Below are 27,206 nucleotides of genomic sequence, written 5' to 3'. Positions count from 1 at the left end.
GTAATGAACGGCTATTGTGTTTCTTCATAAACTTGTCAAGCTCCCTTTTTCATTTTATTTCCAGAGCAAACTGCCTTTTGACAGTGGAGGAGCTGGTACCTGATGCCGTTGCCACTCCAGCCCGGGCCAGGTTAATAAATAGATCAGACCCTAAAAAGTGCTGCGCTATTAAAATTGACTCTGATAAAATCTGGATGAAGCCGCTTTCAGTGCTTCAGGTGTGTCAAGTGTGATTTAGATATCTTGGTGGCAGGCAAGACGTGGGGTGAGGTAGAGAAGATAACTGCGGAGAGCACAGACAGACAGAGTGACCCCTGACCTCTGACGAGCAGCCATCGGCTCAGACGGCTAAGCTAGCCGTATGCTATGTTACTGGGAAGAGAGGAGCGGATTCAAATCCATCAGATTACTGATCACAACATCCACATCAATCTGCTGCCCTAACTCTCTCTCTCTTTGTGTGTGTGTGTGTGTGTGTGTGTGTGTGTGTGTGTGTGTGTGTGTGTGTGTGCGTGTGTGTGTGTGTGTGTGTGTGTGTGTGTGCGTGTGCGTGTGTGTGTGTGTGCGTGTGTGTGTGTGTGTGTGTGTGTGTGTGTGTGTGTGTGTCCAGTGTGCATGGGGTCCCATACTTTGGTCACACAGCCACAGGTTAGGAAATGAGCTTTCCCTGGTAGGTTCCTGAGACTCACAGAGCATGAAGACTAGAGCTTCCTACCATGGCCTGAGCTGCCCACACTGGTTTAATCATTACAGAGGAGGAGACACGGAGGGCTGCTCAGTGAGGTCTGCCTCCTGCTGTGAGTGTATGCGCCTGGACTAGAGAGCAGCTGGAGGAATGACTGAGATGTCCTCTAAATCTGCTGAGCTCCTCGAAAACAACTCGCACTACAGTTTCTATGAATTATCATTTCGATATGACTGCGTTCATTGTTAAAGACTGAATACCTTGAAAATAAAGACAAACCGACACTTTTTGGGGAAATAAAGGTTTTATCTCTCTCAGTCACCTGTTACTTCTTCACACACACACACACACACACACACACACACACACACACACACACACACACACACACACACACACACACACACACACACACACACACACACACACACACACTTTCTCTCTCTCTCTGATGGACAGAGCTCAACAGGCAGTAATTGAGGCGTGAGTAACCTGACTCACAGGAAGTGAAGCGTAATTCCATTTCCTCCTCTGGTGATGGAGACCTTTAATGGTCCAGCCTAAGCCCCTGGTTCAGTGCCTCAACGGCCCTGGCCAGCACCCCATCACTCCCAGGAACAGGCCTGGGTGAACACACACACACAATTCCTTCACAGATGATAACATAAATTAAGTTATTATGTGTTATTATGTTGTAGGATATCAGAGTTTCTCTTTACCATTTGAGAATGGTAAAAACTCTGGGCCCTCCTGGCCTGCGTACTGAGCCATGGTGTCAGGCCCTCAGCCTGGTCTGAAGAGCCCTGGGGCCATCCTGGCCTGCGTACTGAGCCATGGTGTCAGGCCCTCAGCCTGGTCTGAAGAGCGCTGGGCTGAAGCTGCATGGTGGGCTGAAGGCAGGATGAGGATGACAAAGCGATGTGTTAATTCCCTCTGTAACTTTCCTTATCGTGTCACGTTGGCCATTCATTAACAGCATGTTTTAATTAGCCATTAGTGAACACGTTCTCCATGTCAGAGATATGAGAAGGAGGGGCTGGAGGGTGGAGGGTGGGGGAGGAGGGTGGTGGTGTTGGTAACTGTGTGTGTGTGTGTTGGTAACTGTATGTGTGTGTGTGTGTGTGTGTGTGTGTGTGTGTGTGTGTGTGTGTGTGTGTGTGTGTGTGTGTGTGTGTGTGTGTGTGTGTGTAATATCAGGGACACTCCGGCAGAGAACAATTACCAGGAAGGCGGCTGCGTTACGTTGGACCTCCTGATTAACCACTGCTTACTTCTCAGTCTTTTCATTGTAGAGAGAGACAACGGGTGTACAGCCACCCCCAACATGATCATGCCCCCCACCCCACCAACCCTCCACCCCCTCACACAGTGGACCGCCTACCCTCCCCCACTCACCCATTCCATTGTGCTCCACCATCCAGTAACGTATCCTCTGATTGGTTGTGGCGGTGTTGCGGCTTCATGCTGGTCAGGATCCGCTGAGGGAGATAGGGATTAAGGATAATTAGCATGAACAATAACAACAAATAAACAAACAGACAGGGCTGGGAAGCAGAACAGGTCACGGAGAAGTTACATTGTTTATCAGCTGACACGGTTCAGTCTCAGTAAACACACAGGGCCAGCTACTGTGCACTTAGCAGTCACACACACACATGCCCAAGCATACACACACGCGCACGCATGCACACACACCCACGCACACACACCCATACCTTCCATAACTGAATAAGAGCCAATAGCCAATGAATTTGAGCTCTGGATCTGAAAATATCCATATTTGTGATGAACTTATTGTGAACGTTTGATTGGCATAGCAGAATGACATTTACCTTGAAGTGTGTGACTGTCTAATACCGAGGGCCTACCCCTGAGAGCTGAGGTCACTCAAAACTGGGCCAAATCAAAGTGATTAAGGGCCTGCAAATCAATAAACGCTTTACTGTATATTAGATTTGCTCAACCTCTTTGGATCACACTAAGTCAGCAGAAAAAAGGAGAGTGAGTTTTAAATGAACTGCGATCCAACCGAGCGCTGGCTAGATTGGACTGTACAGATCTTTAAACAGCAGATTTCTGAGGCCTGAAATAAAAAGAATGGAGTGATCTCTTGATTGAACGGTAAGGACAGATAGAGTCAGCAGCTCGTCCAATCAGCTCCTGGTAAAAGACCTCAGGTTTCTAATGATAAAGTAAGCTATGGTGAGATTTGTTCTCATACCATTTCAGGTAGGTCACAGGAATAACCCGAACAATTGTGTTCTGCGTTTTGAGATTTCTGAAGAAACATAGTGTTCCAGGAACAATCATGCAACATTATCGGAATACAAGTTGTTTCAGACCATCAAAGCACACTACTAACATTCAAGGAACATGATTCCATAACGATATCTCAGAGAGCTGGACTAGAAACCGCTGCCCTACGTTCTGGGAAGGTTTTGTTGTTATCAGAGATGGTGACACCCAACAAACAGGTCATTACGGCTGGGTAGTGACAATCCTAGTGACAATCCTATACGGTCTGTCTGTCTGTCTGTCTGTCTGTCTGTCTGTCTGTCTGCCTTTCTATCTGTCTGTCTGTCTGTCTGTCTGTCTGTCTGTCTGTCTGTCTGTCTGTCTGTCTGCATGCCTTTCTGTCTGTATGTCTGTCTGTCTGTCTGTCTGTCTGTCTGCATGACTTTCTGTCTGTCTGTCTGTCTGTCTGTCTGTCTGTCTGTCTGTCTGTCTGTCTGTCTGTTTGTATGTCTGTCTGTCTGTCTGCATGCCTTTCTGTCTGTCTGTCTGTCTGTCTGTCTGTCTGTCTGTCTGTCTGTCTGTCCGTCTGTGAGAGTGCTGATGTGAGAATTAATTTGCCATTCTAGACAGACACCCACCCAGCCAGACATCCAGCCAGCCAGACAGATAGACAGACAGACAGCCAGCCAGCCAGTCACACAGCTATTGTAACTCTACAAAGTAAATGTTTCTGACACACAATAAGGATCTACAGCAAGAACATTCACTCTAACACACAATCCCCTGAAGACAGCAGCTTTTTATCTGTGTGTGTGTGTGTGTGTGTGTGTGTGTGTGTGTGTGTGTGTGTGTGTGTGTGTGTGTGTTCCTATCAGTAAATAAATAGCTTTCTGGGGACAGTTAGTTGGACTAGTCCAGTGAATACACATGCACACACACACACACACATTTCCATGGAGACAATGTGTCCCTTCCTCTTTTATGTTGGTCTGCCAGTAAATCTAAATTGGCGAGAGCGTTTAACCTCTAACCCTCGCTCAGTCCGCCCGCTCCCCAGTCCAGGCTTCTACAGACCGAACCAGAATTAGAATCAATTGTGAAAAAGGAAGAAAGGGAAAATGAAGCATTTGAACGTGTTTGAACACAACAGAGCCGAGGTCAAATAAAAGGCATGTGTTTTTCCTCCGTGCCTAAGATAAAAACGCTCCCATTCCGCGTCTAAAGAGTTGTGAGGACCGCGGCTGGGCATCGTTGTTTTCGACAGTTCCAGTGGCCAGAATATAGTCTATTATAATGTGACTCTTTGATGTGATCTAATCTAAGAGGGTATAAAGGGAAACCCAATCTGTTTACAGCTTTGATTGGAATTACACAATCAATTACCACCTCCCGCTGAGCCCCAAATGAGCAGGGCCCAAAAGACAGGGGAATTGGTTAAATGTTATTGTTGGGAGGCCATTATCCAACAATCGGCCTGGTTAATGCAAGAAAATGACATTCATTAAAAGCCTCAACAGGAATCTCCCAGAGGGCTGTGCTGCAGCTGACCCCCATTCAGTAGAGGGCTTTGTCTCTGCCGTCCACTGTGGGGAGGGAAGATCATGTCAAAGACACAAAATGCGGGGAGCACTCTTTTGTAGAGAGACACTGGCTGCCTCTCTCTCTATGCAAGTGTGTGTGTATTGGTGTGTGTGTGTGTATTTGTGTGAGAGAGAGAGAGTGTGAGTGAGAGAGCAGGAGAGAGGGTTAATTATATCATTCTGTGTGTGGGGAGTGTGGGAAGAGAGGGAGTTAGAGAGAGATAGAGAGAGAGTTAAAGAGAGAGTTAGAGAGAGAGTTAAAGAGAGAGTTAGAGAGATAGAGAGTCGTAGAGCACACAAAAAACTATACATACCTTGGCCTAAATATCAGTGCCACAGGTAACTTCCACAAAGCTGTGAACGATCTGAGAGACAAGGCAAGTTGGGTATTCTATGCCATCCAAAGGAACATAAAATTCAACATACCAATTAGGATCTGGCTAAAAATACTTGAATCAGTTATGCCCTTTATGGTTGTGAGGTCTGGGGTCCGCTCACCGACCAAGAAATCACAAAATGGGACAAACACTAAATTGAGACTCTGAATGCAGAATTCTGCAAAAATATCCTCTGTGTACAACGTAGAACACCAAATAATGCAGGAAGAGCATAATTAGACCAATACCCGCTAATTATCAAAATCCAGAAAAGTGACGTTATAATCTACAACCACCTAAAAGGAAGCGATTCCCAAACCTTCCATAACAAAGCCATCACCTACAGAGAGATGAACCCGGAGAAGAGTCCCCTAAGCAAGCTGGTCCTGGGGCTCTGTTCACAAACACAAACAGACCCCACAGAGCCCCAGGACAGCAACACAATTAGACCCAACCAAATCATGAGAAAACAAAAAGATAATTACTTGACACATTGGAAAGAATTAACAAAAAAAAAGAGCAAATTAGAATGCTATTTGTCCTTAAACAGAGAGTACACAGTGGCAGAATACCTGACCACTGTGACTGACCCAAACTTAAGGAAAGCTTTGACTATGTACAGACTTAGTGAGCATAGCCTTGCTATTGAGAAAGGCTGCCATAGACAGACATGGCTCTCAAGAGAAGACAGGCTATGTGCACACTGCCCACTAAATTAGATGGAAACTGAGCTGCACTTCCTAACCTCCTGCCCAATGTATGACCATATTAGAGACACACATTTCCCTCAGATTACACAGATCCACAAAGAATTTGAAAACAAACCCGATTTTGCTAAACTCCCATATCTACTGGGTGAAATACCACAATGTGCCATCACAGCAGCAAGATTTGTGACCTGTTGCCACAAGAAAAGGTCAAACAATGAAGAACAAACACTACTGTAAATACAACCCATATTTATGCTTATTTATTTTACATTTTGTGCTTTAACAATGTGTACATTGTTACAACACTGTATACAGTGGGGAGAACAAGTATTTGATTCACTGCCGATTTTGCAGGTTTTCCTACTAACAAAGCATGTAGAGGTCTGTAATTTTTATCATAGGTACACTTCAACTGTGAGAGACGGAATCTAAAACAAACATCCAGAAAATCACATTGTATGATTTTAAAGTAATTAATTTGCATTTTATTGCATGACATACAGTGCCTTGCGAAAGTATTCGCCCCCCTTGAACTTTGCGACCTTTTGCCACATTTCAGGCTTCAAACATGAAGATATAAAACTGTATTTTTTGTGAAGAATCAACAACAAGTGGGACACAATCATGAAGTGGAACAACATTTATTCGATATTTCAAACTTTTTAACAAATCAAAAACTGAAAAATTGGGCGTGCAAAATGATTCAGCCCCCTTAAGTTAATACTTTGTAGCGCCACCTTTTGCTGCGATTACAGCTGTAAGTCGCTTGGGGTATGTCTCTATCAGTTTTGCACATCGAGAGACTGAAATTCTTTCCCATTCCTCCTTGCAAAACAGCTCGAGCTCAGTGAGGTTGGATGGAGAGCATTTGTGAACAGCAGTTTTCAGTTCTTTCCACAGATTCTCGATTGGATTCAGGTCTGGACTTTGACTTGACCATTCTAACACCTGGATATGTTTATTTTTGAACCATTCCATTGTAGATTTTGCTTTATGTTTTGGATCATTGTCTTGTTGGAAGACAAATCTCCGTCCCAGTCTCAGGTCTTTTGCAGACTCCATCAGGTTTTCTTCCAGAATGGTCCTGTATTTGGCTCCATCCATCTTCCCATCAATTTTAACCATCTTCCCTGTCCCTGCTGAAGAAAATCAGGCCCAAACCATGATGCTGCCACCACCATGTTTGACAGTGGGGATGGTGTGTTCAGCTGTGTTGCTTTTACGCCAAACATAACTTTTGCATTGTTGCCAAAAAGTTCAATTTTGGTTTCATCTGACCAGAGCACCTTCTTCCACATGTTTGGTGTGTCTCCCAGGTGGCTTGTGGCAAACTTTAAACGACACTTTTTATGGATATCTTTAAGAAATGGCTTTCTTCTTGCCACTCTTCCATAAAGGCCAGATTTGTGCAATATACGACTGATTGTTGTCCTATGGACAGAGTCTCCCACCTCAGCTGTAGATCTCTGCAGTTCATCCAGAGTGATCATGGGCCTCTTGGCTGCATCTCTGATCAGTCTTCTCCTTGTATGAGCTGAAAGTTTAGAGGGACGGCCAGGTCTTGGTAGATTTGCAGTGGTCTGATACTCCTTCCATTTCAATATTATCGCTTGCACAGTGCTCCTTGGGATGTTTAAAGCTTGGGAAATATTTTTGTATCCAAATCCGGCTTTAAACTTCTTCACAACAGTATCTCGGACCTGCCTGGTGTGCTCCTTGTTCTTCATGATGCTCTCTGCGCTTTTGACGGACCTCTGAGACTATCACAGCGCAGGTGCATTTATACGGAGACTTGATTACACACAGGTGGATTGTATTTATCATCATTAGTCATTTAGGTCAACATTGGATCATTCAGTGATCCTCACTGAACTTCTGGAGAGAGTTTGCTGCACTGAAAGTAAAGGGGCTGAATAATTTTGCACGCCCAATTTTTCAGTTTTTGATTTGTTAAAAATGTTGAAATATCCAATAAATGTCGTTCCACTTCATGATTGTGTCCCACTTGTTGTTGATTCTTCACAAAAAAATACAGTTTTATATCTTTATGTTTGAAGCCTGAAATGTGGCAAAAGGTCGCAAAGTTCAAGGGGGCCGAATACTTTCGCAAGGCACTGTATTTATTTGATACATCAGAAAAGTAGAACTTAATATTTGGTACAGAAACCTTTGTTTGCAATTACAGAGATCATACGTTTCCTGTAGTTCTTGACCTGGTTTGCACACACTGCCGCAGGGATTTTGGCCCACTCCTCCATACAGACCTTCTCCAGATCCTTCAGGTTTCGGGGCTGTCGCTGGGCAATACGGACTTTCAGCTCCCTCCAAAGATGTTCTATTTGGTTCAGGTCTGGAAACTGGCTAAGCCACTCCAGAACCTTGAGATGCTTCTTACAGAGCAACTCCTTGGTTGCACTGGCTGTGTGTTTTGGGTCGTTGTCATGCTGGAAGACCCAACCACGACCCATCTTCAATGCTCTTACTGAGGGAAGGAGGTTGTTGACCAAGATCTCGCGATACATGGCCCCATCCATCCTCCCCTCAATACGGTGCAGTCGTCCTGTCCCCTTTGCAGAAAAGCATCCCCAAAGAATGATGTTTCCACCTCCGTGCTTCACGGTTGGGATGGTGTTTTTGGGGTTGTACTCATCCTTCTTCTTCCTCCAAACACGGCGAGTGGAGTTTAGACCAAAAAGCTCTATTTTTGTCTCATCAGACCACATGACCTTCTCCAATTCCTCCTCTGGATCATCCAGATGGTCATTGGCAAACTTCAGACGGGCCTGGACATGCGCTGGCTTGAGCAGGGGGACCTTGCGTGCGCTGGACGATTTTAATCCATGACTGCGTGATGTGTTACTAATGGTTTTCTTTGAGACTGTGGTCCCAGCTCTCTTCAGGTCATTGACCAGGTCCTGCCGTGTAGTTCTGGGCTGATCCCTCACCTTCCTCATGATCATCGATGCCCCACGAGGTGAGATCTTGCATGGAGCCCCAGACCGAGGGTGATTGACCGCCATCTTGAACTTCTTCCATTTTCGAATAATTGCGCCAACAGTTGTTGCCTTCTCACCAAGCTGCTTGCCTATTGTCCTGTAGCCCATCCCAGCCTTGTGCAGGTCTACAATTTATCCCTGATGTCCTTACACAGCTTTCTGGTCTTGGCCATTGTGGAGAGGTTGGAGTCTGTTTGATTGAGTGAGTGGACAGGTGTCTTTTATACAGGTAATGAGTTCAAACAGGTGCAGTTAATACAGGTAATGAGTGGAGAACAGGAGGGCTTCTTAAAGAAAAACTAACAGGTCTGTGAGAGCCGGAATTCTTACTGGTTGGTAGGTGATCAAATACTTATGTCATGCAATAAAATGCAAATTAATTACTTAAAAATCATACAATGTGATTTTCTGGATTTTTGTTTTAGATTCCGTCTCTCACAATTAAAATGTACATATGATAAAAATTACAGACCTCTACATGCTTTGTAAGTAGGAAAACCTGCAAAATCGGCAGTGTATCAAATACTTGTTCTCCCTACTGTATATACATAATATGACATTTGTAATGTGTTTATTCTTTTGGAACTTCTGTGAGTGTAATGTTTACTGTTCATTTTTACTGTTTATTTCACTTTTGTATATTATCTACCTCACTTGATTTGGCAATGTTAACATATGTTTCCCATGCCAATAAAGCCCCTTGAATGGAATTTAATTGAGAGAGAGTTAGAGAGAGAGTGTTAGAGAGATAGAGAGTTAGAGAGAGAGATAAAGACAGAGTTAGAGAGTTATAGAGTGAGTTAGAGAGAGAATTAGAGAGAGAGAAAGAGAGAGCGAGAGAGGGGGGGTTAGCGAGAGAGTTAGAGATAGAGAGTTAGTGTTAGAGAATTAGTTAGTGAGTTAGAGAGAAAGTTAGAGAGAGAGTTAGAGAGACAGAGAGAGATAGAGAGCAAATTAGAGAGAGAGTTAGAGAGAGAGTTAGAGAGAGGGTGTGCAATAAAAATGAAATTATTCAAAATCAACATCCCAATTAGAATTTGGACCAAAATACTTGACAGTGTAATCCTACCAATAGCTCTTTATGGAAGTGAGGTTTGGGGGCCACTCAATAAACTGGACTTTAAAATGTGGGACAAACATCCAATTGAAGCCCTACATGCAGAATTCTGTCGGAATATTCTACAAGTGCAGAGAAATACACAAACTAATGCATGTAGGGCAGAATTGGGCTGCTTTCCAGTAATAATGAAAATACAGAAAATATCATAACATTTTTGTCTACATCTAAATTCAAGTCTGCAATTTAAAGCACTTCAAACCCAAGAGCTGAGCCCAGAAACGAGCCCTCTCAGTCAGCTGGTGTTGGACCTCACCAACCAAGCTGACACCAGCACTGCTTCAAAAGAAAGAATTCCAATAAACAAAATCATGAACCAATCAAAGGAATCATATTTACCACATTGGAAAAATGAAACAAAATCCCAAAGCCGACTAAATTGCTATCTGACCCTAAACAGAGAATATGAATTGGCTGATTATCTCTACTCTGTTAGAGATATGAAGCAGAGAGAGAGATCCTTACCAAGTACAGGCTGACAGTAAGAGACAGAGACAAATCCTTACCAAGTACAGGCTGTGACCACCGATTGGCAATAGAAACCGGCAGACATAAAAATACATGGCTAACCAAAGAGGATGTGGTCACTAGACAATAGAGGAGGTAGAGACAGAGATACACTTTCTCCTTTACTGTGATAAATATTCCTCACAAAGAGATTAATTTATCACAGAAATTACTACATTTATTCCAAATTTTTATTTAATAAACCCAGATGAAAAACTGATAATACTCATGGGCGAAGGAGCAATGGCTCCTCTTGCAGCCAAATATGTATTTTCCTGCCATAGCCTGAGGGACACTGAATAATAACATCTGCACAGTAAGCAGTAACTTACTTATTGTTACTATTATTGTTATTGTTTATCATTCCAAATAGTAGTGGTATGGGTGGTAATGGTAATGATAACAGTTTAGTGATGGTGGTAGTAGTAGTAGTAGTGGTATGGGTGGTAATGGTAATTATAACAGTTTAGTGATGGTGGTAGTAGTAGTAGTATTAGTGGTATGGGTGGTAATGGTAATACTGACAGTTTAGTGATGGTGGTGGTAGTAGTAGTAGTGGTATGGGTGGTAATGGTAATGATAACAGTTTAGTGATGGTGGTGGTAGTAGTAGTAGTGGTGTGGGTGGTAATGGTAATGATAACAGTTTAGTGATGGTGGTAGTAGTAGTAGTAGTGGTATTGGGTGGTAATGGTAATGATAACACTTTAGTGATGGTAGTAGTAGTAGTAGTAGTGGTATGGGTGGTAATGGTAGTGATAACAGTTTAGTGGTGGTGGTAGTAGTAGTAGTAGTGGTATGGGTGGTAATGGTAGTGATAACACATTAGTGATGGTGGTAGTAGTAGTAGTAGTGGTATGGGTGGTAATGGTAATGATACCAGTTTAGTGATGGTGGTAGTAGTAGTAGTAGTAGTAGTGGTATGGGTGGTAATGGTAATGATGACAGTTTAGTGGTGGTGGTATTAGTAGTAGTAGTAGTAGTAGTAGTGGTCTGGGTGGTAATGGTAGTGATAACAGTTTAGTGATGGTAGTGGTAGTGGTAGTAGTGGTAGTAGTGGTATGGGTGGTAATGATAATACTGACAGTTTAGTGATGGTGGTGGTAGTAGTAGTATATGAGTGGTAATGGTAACGATAACAGTTTAGTGGTGGTGGTATTAGTAGTAGTAGTGGTATGGGTGGTAATGGTAATACTGACAGTTTAGTGATGGTGGTGATAGTAGTAGTAATGGTATGGGTGGTAATGGTAATGATACCAGTTTAGTTATGGTGGTGGTAGTAGTAGTAGTAGTGGTATGGGTGGTAATGGTAATGATACCAGTTTAGTGATGGTGGTAGTAGTAGTAGTAGTAGTAGTGGTATGGGTGGTAATGGTAATGATGACAGTTTAGTGGTGGTGCTTTTAGTAGTAGTAGTGGTATGGGTGGTAATAGTAATGATAACAGTTTAGTGGTGGTGGTATTAGTAGTAGTAGTAGTAGTAGTGGTATGGGTGGTAATGGTAGTGATAACAGTTTAGTGATGGTGGTGGTAGTGGTAGTAGTGGTAGTAGTGGTATGGGTGGTAATGGTAATACTGACAGTTTAGTGATGGTGGTGGTAGTAGTAGTAGTAGTAGTAGTGTATGGGTGGTAATAGTAATGATAACAGTTTAGTGGTGGTGGTATTAGTAGTAGTAGTGGTATGGGTGGTAATGGTAGTGATAACAGTTTAGTGATGTTGGTTGTAGTGGCAGTAGTGGTAGTAGTGGTATGGGTGGTAATGGTAATACTGACAGTTTAGTGATGGTGGTAGTAGTAGTAGTAGTAGTGGTATCGGTGGTAATGGTAATGATAACAGTTTAGTGATGGTGGTGTTGGTAGTAGTGGTAGTAGTGGTATGGGTGGTAATGGTAATGATGACAGGTTTGTGATGGTGGTGGTAGTAGTAGTACTAGTGGTATGCGTGGTAATGGTAATGATAACAGTTTAGTGATGGTGGTAGTAGTAGTAGTAGTGGTATGGGTGGTAATGGTAATGATTACAGTTTAGTGATGGGGGTAGTAGAAGTAGTAGTAGTAGAAGTGCTATGGGTGGTAATGGTAATGATACCAGTTTAGTGATGGTGGTGGTAGTAGTAGTAGTAGTGGTATGGGTGGTAATGGTAATGATACCAGTTTAGTGATGGTGGTAGTAGTAGTAGTAGTAGTGGTATGGGTTGTAATGGTAATGATGACAGTTTACTGGTGGTGGTATTAGTAGTAGTAGTAGTAGTAGTGGTATGGGTGGTAATGGTAGTGATAACAGTTTAGTGATGGTAGTGGTAGTGGTAGTAGTGGTAGTAGTGGTATGGGTGGTAATGGTAATACTGACAGTTTAGTGATGGTGGTGGTAGTAGTAGTAGTAGTGTATTGGTGGTAATGGTAATGATAACAGTTTAGTGGTGTGGTATTAGTAATAGTAGTGGTATGGGTGGTAATGGTAATGATAACAGTTTAATGATGCTTGTGGTAGTACTAGTAGTAGTGGTATCGGTGGAAATAGTAATGATAACCGTTTAGTGATGGTGGTGGTGGTGGTAGTAGTGGTAGTAGTGGTATTGGTGGTAATGGTAATGATGACAGTTTCGTGATGGTGGTTGTAGTAGTAGTAGTAGTGGTATGGGTGGTAATGGTAATGATAACATTTTAGTGATGGTGGTAGTAGTAGTAGTAGTAGTGGTTTGGGTGGTAATGGTAATGATAACAGTTTAGTGATGGCGGTGGTAGTAGTAGTAGTAGTAGTAGTGGTATGGGTGGTAATGGTAATGATGACAGTTTAGTGGTGGTGGAATTAGTAGTAGTAGTAGTAGTAGTGGTCTGGGTGGTAATGGCAGTGATAACAGTTTAGTGATGGTGGTGGTAGTGGTAGTAGTGGTAGTAGTGGTATGGGTGGTAATGATAATACTGACAGTTTAGTGATGGTGGTGGTAATAGTAGTAGTAGTATATGGGTGGTAATGGTAACGATAACAGTTTAGTGGTGGTGGTATTAGTAGTAGTAGTGGTATGGGTGGTAATGGTAATGATAACAGTTTAATGATGGTGGTGGTGGTAGTAGTAGTAGTAGTAGTGGTATCGGTGGTTAATGGTAATGATAACAGTTTAGTGATGGTGGTGGTGGTAGTAGTAGTAGTGGTATGCGTGGTAATGGTAATGATAACAGTTTAGTGATGGTGGTAGTAGTAGTAGTAGTGGTATGGGTGGTAATGGCAATGATACCAGTTTAGTTATGGTGGTGGTAGTAGTAGTAGTGGTGGTATGGGTGGTAATGGTAATACTGACAGTTTAGTGGTGGTGGTATTAGTAGTAGTAGTAGTAGTAGTGGTATGGGTGGTAATGGTAGTGATAACAGTTTAGTGATGGTGATGGTAGTGGTAGTAGTGGTAGTAGTGGTATGGGTGGTAATGGTAATACTGACAGTTTAGTGATGGTGGTGGTAGTAGTAGTGGTAGTGGTATGGGTGGTAATGGTAATGATGACAGTTTAGTGGTGGTGGTATTAGTAGTAGTAGTAGTAGTAGTAGTGGTATGGGTGGTAATGGTAGTGATAACAGTTTAGTGATGGTGGTGGTAGTGGTAGTAGTGGTAGTAGTGGTATGGGTGGTAATGGTAATACCGACAGTTTAGTGATGGTGGTGGTAGTGGTAGTAGTGGTAGTAGTGGTATGGGTGGTAATGATAATACTGACAGTTTAGTGATGGTGGTGGTAGTAGTAGTAGTAGTGTATGGGTGGTAATAGTAATGATAACAGTTTAGTGGTGGTGGTATTAGTAGTAGTAGTGGTATGGGTGGTAATGGTAATCATAACAGTTTAGTGATGGTGGTAGTAGTAGTAGTAGTGGTATCGGTGGTAATGGAAATGATAACAGTTTAGTGATGGTGGTGTTGGTAGTAGTGGTAGTAGTGGTATGGGTGGTAATGGTAATGATGACAGTTTTGTGATGGTGGTGGTAGTAGTAGTAGTAGTGGTATGCGTGGTGATGGTAATGATAACAGTTTAGTGATGGTGGTAGTAGTAGTAGTAGTGTATGGGTGGTAATGGTAATGATAACAGTTTAGTGGTGGTGGTATTAGTAATAGTAGTGGTATGGGTGGTAATGGTAATGATAACAGTTTAATGATGGTGGTGGTAGTACTAGTATTAGTGGTATCAGTGGTAATGGTAATGATAACAGTTTAGTGATGGTGGTGGTGGTAGTAGTGGTAGTAGTGGTATTGGTGGTAATGGTAATGATGACAGTTTTGTGATGGTGGTGGTAGTAGTAGTAGTAGTAGTGGTATGGTTGGTAATGGTAATGATGACAGTTTAGTGATGGTGGTGGTAGTAGTAGTAGTAGTGGTATGAGTGGTAATGGTAGTGATAACAGTTTAGTGAAGGTGGGGGTAGTAGTAGTAGTAGTGGTATGGGTGGTAATGGTAATGATGAAAGTTTAGTGATGGGGTAGTAGTAGTAGTAGTAGTAGTAGTAGTAGTAGTAGTAGTGCTATGGGTGGCATTGGTAATGATACCAGTTTAGTGATGGTGGTGGTAGTAGTAGTAGTAGTGGTATGGGTGGTAATGGTAGTGATAACAGTTTAGTGATGGTGGTAGTTGTAGTAGTAGTAGTGGTATGGGTGGTAATGGTAATGATAACAGTTTAGTGATGGTGGTAGTAGTAGTAGTAGTGGTTTGGGTGGTAATGGTAATGATAACAGTTTAGTGATGGTTGTGGTAGTAGTAGTAGTAGCAGTAGTAGTAGTATGGGTGGTAATGGCAATGATGACAGTTTAGTGATAGTGGTGGTAGTAGTAGTAGTAGTAGTGGTATGGGTGGTAATGGTAATGATGACAGTTTAGTGATGGTGGTGGTAGTAGTAGTAGTAGTAGTGGTATGGTTGGTAATGGTAATGATGACAGTTTAGTGATGGTGGTGGTAGTAGTAGTAGTAGTGGTATGGGTGGTAATGGTAGTGATAACAGTTTAGTGAAGGCGGGGGTAGTAGTAGTAGTAGTGTTATGGGTGGTAATGGTAATGATGACAGTTTCGTGATGGTAATGGTAATGTTAACAGTTTAGTGGTGGTGGTAGTAGTAATAGTGGTATGGGTGGTAATGGTAATGATAACAGTTTAGTGATGGTGGGGGTAGTAGTAGTAGTTGTATGGGTGATAATGGTAATGATAACAGTTTAGTGATGGTGGTGGTAGTAGTAGTAGTAGTGGTATGGGTGGTAATGGTAGTGCTAACATTTTAGTGATGGTGGTAGTTGTAGTAGTAGTAGTGGTATGGGTGGTAATGGTAATGATAACAGTTTAGTGATGGTGGTAGTAGTAGTAGTAGTGGTTTGGGTGGTAATGGTAATGATAACAGTTTAGTGATGGTTGTGGTAGTAGTAGTAGTAGTATTAGTAGTATTGGTGGTAATGGCAATGATGACAGTTTAGTGATGGTGGTGGTAGTAGTAGTAGTAGTAGTGGTATGGGTGGTAATGGTAATGATTAAAGTTTAGTGATGGTGGTGGTAGTAGTAGTAGTAGTAGTGGTATGGTTGGTAATGGTAATGATGACAGTTTAGTGATGGTGGTGGTAGTAGTAGTAGTAGTGGTATGGTTGGTAATGGTAGTGATAACAGTTTAGTGAAGGTGGGGGTAGAAGTAGTAGTAGTTATTGTTATGGGTGGTAATGGTAATGATGACAGTTTCGTGATGGTAATGGTAATGTTAACAGTTTAGTGGTGGTGGTAGTAGTAATAGTGGTATGGGTGGTAATGGTAATGATAACAGTTTAGTGATGGTGGTGGTAGTAGTAGTAGTTGTATGGGTGATAATGGTAATGATAACAGTTTAGTGATGGTGGTGGTAGTAGTAGTAGTAGTAGTAGTAGTAGTAGTAGTAGTAGTAGTAGTGGTATGGGTGGTAATGGTAGTGATAACAGTTTAGTGAAGGTGGTGGTAGTGGTAGTAGTAGTGGTATGGGTGGTAATGGTAATTGATGACAGTTTCATGATGGTGGTGGTAGTAGTAGTAGTAGCATTGGTATGGGCCGTAATGGTAATGGTGACAGTTTAGTGATGGTGGTAGTAGTAGTAGTGCTATGGGTGGTAATGGTAATGATAACGGTTTAGGGTTGGTGGTAGTAGTAGTAGTGGTATGGGTGGTAATGGTAATGATAACAGTTTAGTGATGGTGGTGGTAGTAGTAGTAGTAGTAGTAGTAGTAGTAGTAGTAGTGGTATGGGTGGTAATGGTAGTGATAACAGTTTAGTGATGGTGGTGGTAGTGGTAGTAGTGGTAGTAGTGGTATGGGTGGTAATGGTAATGATGACAGTTTAGTGGTGATGGTTTTAGAAGTAGTAGTGGTAGTAGGGGTATGGGTGGTAGTGGTAGTGATAGCAGTTTAGTGATGGTGGTGGTAGTAGTAGTAGTAGTGTATGGGTTGTAATGGTAATGATAACAGTTTAGTGGTGGTGTTATTAGTAGTGGTAGTGGTATGGGTGGTAATTGTAATGATAACAGTTTAATGATGGTGGTGGTAGTAGTAGTAGTAGTGGTATTGATGGTAATGGTAATGATACCAGTTTAGTGATGGTGGTGGTAGTAGTAGTAGTAGTGGTATGGGTGGTAATGGTAATGATACCAATTTAGAAATGGTGGTAGTAGTAGTAGTAGTAGTAGTAGTAGTAGTAGTGGTATGCGTGGTAATGGTAATGATAACAGTTTAGTGATGGTGGTAGTAGTAGTAGTAGTGGTATGGGTGGTAATGGTAATGATGACAGTTTAGTGATGGTGGTGGTAGTAGTAGTAGTAGTAGTAGTGGTATGGTTGGTAATGGTAATGATAACAGTTTAGTGATGGTGGTGGTAGTAGTAGTAGTAGTGGTATGGGTGGTAATGGTAGTGATGACAGTTTAGTGAAGGCGGGGGTAGTAGTAGTAGTGTTATGGGTGGTAATGGTAATGATGACAGTTTCGTGATGGTAATGGTAATGTTAACAGTTTAGTGGTGGTGGTAGTAGTAATAGTGGTATGGGTGGTAATGGTAGTGATAACAGTTTAGTGATGGTGGTGGTAGTGGTAGTAGTGGTAGTAGTGGTATGGGTGGTAATGGTAATGATGACAGTTTAGTGGTGGTGGTTTTAGAAGTAGTAGTGGTAGTAGGGGTATGGGTGGTAGTGGTAGTGATAGCAGTTTAGTGATGGTGGTGGTAGTAGTAGTAGTAGTGTATGGGTTGTAATGGTAATGATAACAGTTTAGTGGTGGTGGTATTAGTAGTGGTAGTGGTATGGGTGGTAATTGTAATGATAACAGTTTAATGATGGTGGTGGTAGTAGTAGTAGTAGTGGTATGGATGGTAATGGTAATGATACCAGTTTAGTGATGGTGGTGGTAGTAGTAGTAGTAGTGGTATGGGTGGTAATGGTAATGATACCAGTTTAGAAATGGTGGTAGTAGTAGTAGTAGTAGTAGTAGTAGTAGTGGTATGGGTGGTAATGGTAATGATAACAGTTTAGTGATGGTGGTGGTAGTAGTAGTAGTAGTGGTATGGGTGGTAATGGTAATGGTGACAGTTTCGTGATGGTGGTGGTAGTAGTAGTAGTAGTGGTATGCGTGGTAATGGTAATGATAACAGTTTAGTGATGGTGGTAGTAGTAGTAGTAGTGGTATGGGTTGTAATGGTAATGATGACAGTTTAGTGATGGTGGTGGTAGTAGTAGTAGTAGTAGTGGTATGGTTGGTAATGGTAATGATGACAGTTTAGTGATGGTGGTGGTAGTAGTAGTAGTAGTGGTATGGGTGGTAATGGTAGTGATGACAGTTTAGTGAAGGCGGGGGTAGTAGTAGTAGTAGTGTTATGGGTGGTAATGGTAATGATGACAGTTTCGTGATGGTAATGGTAATGTTAACAGTTTAGTGGTGGTGGTAGTAGTAATAGTGGTATGGGTGGTAATGGTAATGATAACAGTTTAGTGATGGTGGTGGTAGTAGTAGTAGTTGTATGGGTGATAATGGTAATGATAACAGTTTAGTGATGGTGGTGGTAGTAGTAGTAGTAGTGGTATGGGTGGTAATGGTAGTGATAACAGTTTAGTGATGGTGGTAGTTGTAGTAGTAGTAGTGGTATGGGTGGTAATGGTAATGATAACAGTTTAGTGATGGTGGTAGTAGTAGTAGTAGTGGTTTGGGTGGTAATGGTAATGATAACAGTTTAGTGATGGTTGTGGTAGTAGTAGTAGTAGTAGTAGTAGTGTTGGTGGTAATGGCAATGATGACAGTTTAGTGATGGTGGTGGTAGTAGTAGTAGTAGTAGTGGTATGGGTGGTAATGGTAATGATGACAGTTTAGTGATGGCGGTGGTAGTAGTAGTAGTAGTAGTGGTATGGTTGGTAATGGTAATGATGACAGTTTAGTGATGGTGGTGGTAGTAGTAGTAGTAGTGGTATGGGTGGTAATGGTAGTGATAACAGTTTAGTGAAGGTGGGGGTAGTAGTAGTAGTAGTGTTATGGGTGGTAATGGTAATGATGACAGTTTCGTGATGGTAATGGTAATGTTAACAGTTTAGTGGTGGTGGTAGTAGTAATAGTGGTATGGGTGGTAATGGTAATGATAACAGTTTAGTGATGGTGGTGGTAGTAGTAGTAGTAGTAGTAGTAGTAGTAGTAGTAGTGGTATGGGTGGTAATGGTAGTGATAACAGTTTAGTGAAGGTGGTGGTAGTGGTAGTAGTAGTGGTATGGGTGGTAATGGTAATTGATGACAGTTTTGTGATGGTGGTGGTAGTAGTAGTAGTAGCATTGGTATGGGTCGTAATGGTAATGGTGACAGTTTAGTGATGGTGGTAGTAGTAGTAGTGCTATGGGTGGTAATGGTAATGATAACGGTTTAGTGGTGGTGGTAGTAGTAGTAGTGGTATGGGTGGTAATGGTAATGATAACAGTTTAGTGATGGTGGTGGTAGTAGTAGTAGTAGTAGTAGTAGTAGTAGTAGTAGTAGTAGTAGTGGTATGGGTGGTAATGGTAGTGATAACAGTTTAGTGATGGTGGTGGTAGTGGTAGTAGTGGTAGTAGTGGTATGGGTGGTAATGGTAGTGATAGCAGTTTAGTGATGGTGGTGGTAGTAGTAGTAGTAGTGTATGGGTTGTAATGGTAATGATAACAGTTTAGTGGTGGTGGTATTAGTAGTGGTAGTGGTATGGGTGGTAATTGTAATGATAACAGTTTAATGATGGTGGTGGTAGTAGTAGTAGTAGTGGTATGGATGGTAATGGTAATGATACCAGTTTAGTGATGGTGGTGGTAGTAGTAGTAGTAGTGGTATGGGTGGTAATGGTAATGATACCAGTTTAGAAATGGTGGTAGTAGTAGTAGTAGTAGTAGTAGTAGTAGTAGTAGTGGTATGGGTGGTAATGGTAATGATAACAGTTTAGTGATGGTGGTGGTAGTAGTAGTAGTAGTGGTATGGGTGGTAATGGTAATGGTGACAGTTTCGTGATGGTGGTGGTAGTAGTAGTAGTAGTGGTATGCGTGGTAATGGTAATGATAACAGTTTAGTGATGGTGGTAGTAGTAGTAGTAGTGGTATGGGTGGTAATGGTAATGATGACAGTTTAGTGATGGTGGTGGTAGTAGTAGTAGTAGTAGTGGTATGGTTGGTAATGGTAATGATGACAGTTTAGTGATGGTGGTGGTAGTAGTAGTAGTAGTGGTATGGGTGGTAATGGTAGTGATGACAGTTTAGTGAAGGCGGGGGTAGTAGTAGTAGTAGTGTTATGGGTGGTAATGGTAATGATGACAGTTTCGTGATGGTAATGGTAATGTTAACAGTTTAGTGGTGGTGGTAGTAGTAATAGTGGTATGGGTGGTAATGGTAATGATAACAGTTTAGTGATGGTGGTGGTAGTAGTAGTAGTTGTATGGGTGATAATGGTAATGATAACAGTTTAGTGATGGTGGTGGTAGTAGTAGTAGTAGTGGTATGGGTGGTAATGGTAGTGATAACAGTTTAGTGATGGTGGTAGTTGTAGTAGTAGTAGTGGTATGGGTGGTAATGGTAATGATAACAGTTTAGTGATGGTGGTAGTAGTAGTAGTAGTGGTTTGGGTGGTAATGGTAATGATAACAGTTTAGTGATGGTTGTGGTAGTAGTAGTAGTAGTGGTATGGGTGGTAATGGTAATTGATGACAGTTTCGTGATGGTGGTGGTAGTAGTAGTAGTAGCATTGGTATGGGTCGTAATGGTAATGGTGACAGTTTAGTGATGGTGGTAGTAGTAGTAGTGCTATGGGTGGTAATGGTAATGATAACGGTTTAGTGGTGGTGGTAGTAGTAGTAGTGGTATGGGCGGTAATGGTAATGATAACAGTTTAGTGATGGTGGTGGTAGTAGTAGTAGTAGTAGTAGTAGTAGTAGTAGTAGTAGTAGTGGTATGGGTGGTAATGGTAGTGATAACAGTTTAGTGATGGTGGTGGTAGTGGTAGTAGTGGTAGTAGTGGTATGGGTGGTAATGGTAATGATGACAGTTTAGTGGTGGTGGTTTTAGAAGTATTAGTGGTAGTAGGGGTATGGGTGGTAGTGGTAGTGATAGCAGTTTAGTGATGGTGGTGGTAGTAGTAGTAGTAGTGTATAGGTTGTAATGGTAATGATAACAGTTTAGTGGTGGTGGTATTAGTAGTGGTAGTGGTATGGGTGGTAATTGTAATGATAACAGTTTAATGATGGTGGTGGTAGTAGTAGTAGTAGTGGTATGGATGGTAATGGTAATGATACCAGTTTAGTGATGGTGGTGGTAGTAGTAGTAGTAGTGGTATGGGTGGTAATGGTAATGATACCAGTTTAGAAATGGTGGTAGTAGTAGTAGTAGTAGTAGTAGTAGTAGTAGTGGTATGGGTGGTAATGGTAATGATAACAGTTTAGTGATGGTGGTGGTAGTAGTAGTAGTAGTGGTATGGGTGGTAATGGTAATGGTGACAGTTTCGTGATGGTGGTGGTAGTAGTAGTAGTAGTGGTATGCGTGGTAATGGTAATGATAACAGTTTAGTGATGGTGGTAGTAGTAGTAGTAGTGGAATGGGTGGTAATGGTAATGATAACAGTTTAGTGATGGTGGTGGTAGTAGTAGTAGTAGTGGTATGGGTGGTAATGGTAATGATAACAGTTTAGTTATGGTGGTGGTAGTAGTAGTAGTAGTGGTATGGGTGGTAATGGTAATGATAACAGTTTAGAGGTGGTGGTGGTAGTAGTAGTAGTAGTGTTATGGGTGGTAATGGTAATGATAACAGTTTAGTGATGGTGGTAGTAGTAGTAGTAGTAGTGGTATGGGACGTAATGGTAATGATGACAGTTTCGTGATGGTGGTAGTTGTAGTAGTAGTAGTGTTATGGGTGGTAATGGTAATGATAACATTTTAGTGATGGTGGTGGTAGTAGTAGTAGTGGTATCGGTGGTAATGGTAATGATAGCACTTTAGTGATGGTGGTGGTAGTAGTAATGATGATGATGGTAGTTGTAGTACTGATATAATGGTGAAGATGACCGTTATTTAGTCATAAGTTAGTTATAGTTTCATTTTCCATATTTAGATTTGTCTATTTATTAAATTTCTACTATTGACTGTTACCATTTTATTTGTATTATTTTTGTATTTAATTAATTTAGTATTATTATTTACTACCATTTTATATGATTATTTGCTATCGTTTATAATTTTGTTACAATGTATATTGTATACATAGTTGCTTTGGCAATATTGACACAATGTTTTTCATGCCAATAAAGCAGCTTGAATTTGAATTTGAAGTTAGAGAGACAGTTAGAGAGAGAGCCAGAGAGAGAGAGTTAGAGAGAGAGTAAGATAGAGAGTTAGAGAGAGAGTTAGAGATAGAGTTAGAGAGAGTTAGATAGAGAGTTAGAGAGATAGTTAGAGATAGAGTTAGAGAGAGTTAGAGAGAGAGTTAGAGATAGAGAGGGAGTTAGAGAGTGATACAGATCTTAGAATCAACTATTAAAGACTACCAGAACCCACTAGATTCTCCAATTACATTGAATGAGTTACAGGACAAAATAAAAACCCTCCAACCCAAAAAGGCCTGTGGTGTTGATGGCATCCTCAATGAAATGATCGAATATACAGACAACAAATTCCAATTGGCTATACTAAAACTCTTTAACATCATCCTTAGCTCTGGCATCGTCCCCAATATTTGGAACCAATGACTGATCACCCCAATCCACAAAAGTGGAGACAAATTTGACCCCAATAACTACCGTGGAATATGCGTCAACAGTAACCTTGGGAAAATCCTCTGCATTATCATTAACAGCAGACTCGTACATTTCCTCAATGAAAACAATGTACTGAGCAAATGTCAAATTGGCTTTTAACCAAATTACAGTACAACAGACCATGTATTCACCCTGCACACCCTAATTGACAACCAAACAAACCAAAACAAAGGCAAAGTCTTCTCATGCTTTGTTGATTTCAAAAAAGTCTTCGACTCAATTTGGCATGAGGGTCTGCTATACAAACTGATGGAAAGTGGTGTTGGGGGTAAAACATACGTCATTATAAAATCCATGTACACAAACAACAAGTGTGCGGTTAAAATTGGCAAAAAACACACACATTTCTTCACACAGGGTCGTGGGGTGAGACAGGGATGCAGCTTAAGCCCCACCCTCTTCAACATATATATTAACGAATTGGCGCGGGCACTAGAAAAGTCTGCAGCACCCGACCTCACCCTACTAGAATCCGAAGTCAAATGTCTGCTGTTTGCTGATGATCTGGTGCTTCTGTCACCAACCAAGGAGGGCCTACAGCAGCACCTAGATCTTATGCACAGATTCTGTCAGACCTGGGCCCTGACAGTAAATCTCAGTAAGACCAAAATAATTTTGTTCCAAAAAAGGTCCAGTCACCAGGACCACAAATACAAATTCCATCTAGACACTGTTGCCCTAGAGCACACAAAAAACTATACATACCTTGGCCTAAACATCAGCGCCACAGGTAACTTCCACAAAGCTGTGAACGATCTGAGAGACAAGGCAAGAAGGGCATTCTATGCCATCAAAAGGAACATAAATTTCAACATACCAATTAGGATTTGGCTAAAAATACTTGAATCAGTCATAGAGCCCATTGCCCTTTATGGTTGTGAGGTCTGGGGTCCGCTCACCAACCAAGACTTCACAAAATGGGACAAACACACCCTACAGAGCCCCAGGACAGCAGCACAATTAGACCAAACCAAATCATGAGAAAACAAAAAGATAATTACTTGACACATTGGAAAGAATTAACAAAAAAACAGAGCAAACTAGAATGCTATTTGGCCCTACACAGAGAGTACACAGCGGCAGAATACCTGACCACTGTGACTGACCCAAAATTAAGGAAAGCTTTGACTATGTACAGACTCAGTGAGCATAGCCTTGCTATTGAGAAAGGCCGCCGTAGGCAGACATGTCTCTCAAGAGAAGACAGGCTATGTGCTCACTGCCCACAAAATGAGGTGGAAACTGAGCTGCACTTCCTAACCTCCTGCCCAATGTATGACCATATTAGAGACACATATTTCCCTCAGATTACACAGATCCACAAAGAATTCGAAAACAAATCCAATTTTGATAAACTCCCATATCTACTGGGTGAAATTCCACAGTGTGCCATCACAGCAGCAAGATTTGTGACCTGTTGCCACGAGAAAAGGGCTACCAGTGAAGAACAAACACCATTGTAAATACAACCCATATTTAACCATTTGTACATTGTTAAAACACTGTATATATATATATTTAATATGACATTTGTACTGTCTTTATTAATTTGAAACTTCTGTATGTGTAATGTTTACTGTTAATTTGTATTGTTTATTTCACTTATATATATTCACTTTATATATTATCTACCTCACTTGCTTTGGCAATGTTAACACGTTTCCCATGCCAATAAAGCCCTTGAATTGAATTGAATTGAGTGAGTTAGAGATAGAGAGAAATTTAGAGAGTGAGATAGAGAGAGAGTTAGATAGAGAGTTAGAGATAGAGAGGGAGTTAGAGAGTGAGTTAGAGATAGAGAGAAATTTAGAGAGTGAGATAGAGAGAGAGTTAGAGAGAGATAGAGAGAGAGATAGAGAGAGATAGAGAGAGAGATAGAGAGAGAGTTAAAGAGTGACGCTGGGTGTGCGTGAAAGAGAGAGCTCCGTAGAAATTAACATGTCTATCATTCTGTACTAATGAGGCACATAACCCCAGGCCTGAGCTATTGGCTGCAGACTAGCTTCAATACAGTCACCAACACAATGACTTACCTTTATCACAACCTGGAAAACACTGACACATCCTATATCACAACTTGGAAAACACTGACACATCCTATATCACAACCTGGAAAACACTGACACATCCTATATCACAACCTGGAAAACACTGACACATCCTATATCACAACCTGGAAAACACTGACACATCCTATATCACATCCTGGAAAACACTGACACATCCTATATCACAACCTGGAAAACACTGGCACATCCTATATCACAACCTGGAAAACACTGACACATCCTATATCACAACCTGGAAAACACTGACACATCCTATATCACAACCTGGAACACACTGACACATCCTATATCACAACCTGGAAAACACTGACACATCCTGTATCACATCCTGGAAAACACTGACACATCCTATATCACAACCTGGAAAACACTGACACATCCTATATCACAACCTGGAAAACACTGACACATCCTATATCACAACCTGGAAAACACTGACACATCCTATATCACAACCTGGAAAACACTGACACATCCTGTATCACAACCTGGAAAACACTGAGACATCCTATATCACAACCTGGAAAACACTGACACATCCTGTATCACAACCTGGAAAACACTGAGACATCCTATATCACAACCTGGAAAACACTGGCACATCCTATATCACAACCTGGAAAACACTGACACATCCTATATCACAACCTGGAAAACACGAACACATTCTATATCACAACCTGGAAAACACTGACACATCCTATATCACAACCTGGAAAACACGAACACATCCTATATCACAACCTGGAAAACACTGACACATCCTATATCACAACCTGGAAAACACTGACACATCCTATATCACAACCTGGAAAACACGAACACATCCTATATCACAACCTGGAAAACACTGACACATCCTATATCACAACCTGGAAAACACGAACACATCCTATATCACAACCTGGAAAACACTGACACATCCTATATCACAACCTGGAAAACACTGACACATCCTATATCACAACCTGGAAAACACTGACACATCCTATATCACAACCTGGAAAACACTGACACATCCTATATCACAACCTAGAAAACACTGAGACATCCTATATCACAACCTGGAAAACACTGACACATCCTATATCACAACCTGGAAAACACTGACACATCCTATATCACAACCTGGAAAACACGAACACATCCTGTATCACATCCTGGAAAACACTGACACATCCTATATCACAACCTGGAAAACACGAACACATCCTGTATCACATCCTGGAAAACACTGACACATCCTATATCACAACCTGGAAAATACTGACACATCCTATATCACAACCTGGAACACACGAACACATCCTATATCACAACCTGGAAAACACTGAGACATCCTATATCACAACCTGGAAAACACTGAGACATCCTATATCACAACCTGGAAAACACGAACACATCCTATATCACAACCTGAAAACACACATCCTATATCACAACCTGGAAAACACTGGCACATCCTATATCACAACCTGGAAAACACTGACACATCCTATATCACAACCTGGAAAACACTGACACATCCTATATCACAACCTGGAAAACACTGACACATCCTATATCACAACCTGGAAAACACTGACACATCTTATATCACAACCTGGAAAACACTGACACATCCTATATCACAACCTGGAAAACACTGACACATCCTATATCACAACCTGGAAAACACTGACACATCCTATATCACATCCTGGAAAACACTGACACATCCTATATCACAACCTGGAAAACACTGACACATCCTATATCACATCCTGGAAAACACTGACACATCCTATATCACAACCTGGAAAACACTGACACATCCTATATCACAACCTGGAAAACACTGACACATCCTATATCACAACCTGGAAAACACTGACACATCCTATATCACAACCTGGAAAACACTGACACATCCTATATCACAACCTGGAAAACACTGACACATCCTATATCACAACCTGGAAAACACTGACACATCCTATATCACAACCTGGAAAACACGAACACATCCTATATCACAACCTGGAAAACACTGACACATCCTATATCACAACCTGGAAAACACTGACACATCCTATATCACAACCTGGAAAACACTGACACATCCTATATCACAACCTGGAAAACACTGACACATCCTATATCACAACCTAGAAAACACTGAGACATCCTATATCACAACCTGGAAAACACTGACACATCCTATATCACAACCTGGAAAACACTGACACATCCTATATCACAACCTGGAAAACACGAACACATCCTGTATCACATCCTGGAAAACACTGACACATCCTATATCACAACCTGGAAAACACGAACACATCCTGTATCACATCCTGGAAAACACTGACACATCCTATATCACAACCTGGAAAACACTGACACATCCTATATCACAACCTGGAACACACGAACACATCCTATATCACAACCTGGAAAACACTGAGACATCCTATATCACAACCTGGAAAACACTGACACATCCTGTATCACAACCTGGAAAACACTGAGACATCCTATATCACAACCTGGAAAACACTGGCACATCCTATATCACAACCTGGAAAACACTGACACATCCTATATCACAACCTGGAAAACACTGACACATCCTGTATCACAACCTGGAAAACACTGACACATCCTATATCACAACCTGGAAAACAC

Source organism: Oncorhynchus clarkii, chromosome 18 (assembly GCF_045791955.1).
Source record: "Oncorhynchus clarkii lewisi isolate Uvic-CL-2024 chromosome 18, UVic_Ocla_1.0, whole genome shotgun sequence".
Lineage (NCBI taxonomy): Eukaryota > Metazoa > Chordata > Actinopteri > Salmoniformes > Salmonidae > Oncorhynchus > Oncorhynchus clarkii.
Note: the sequence above shows the minus strand (reverse complement) of the source record.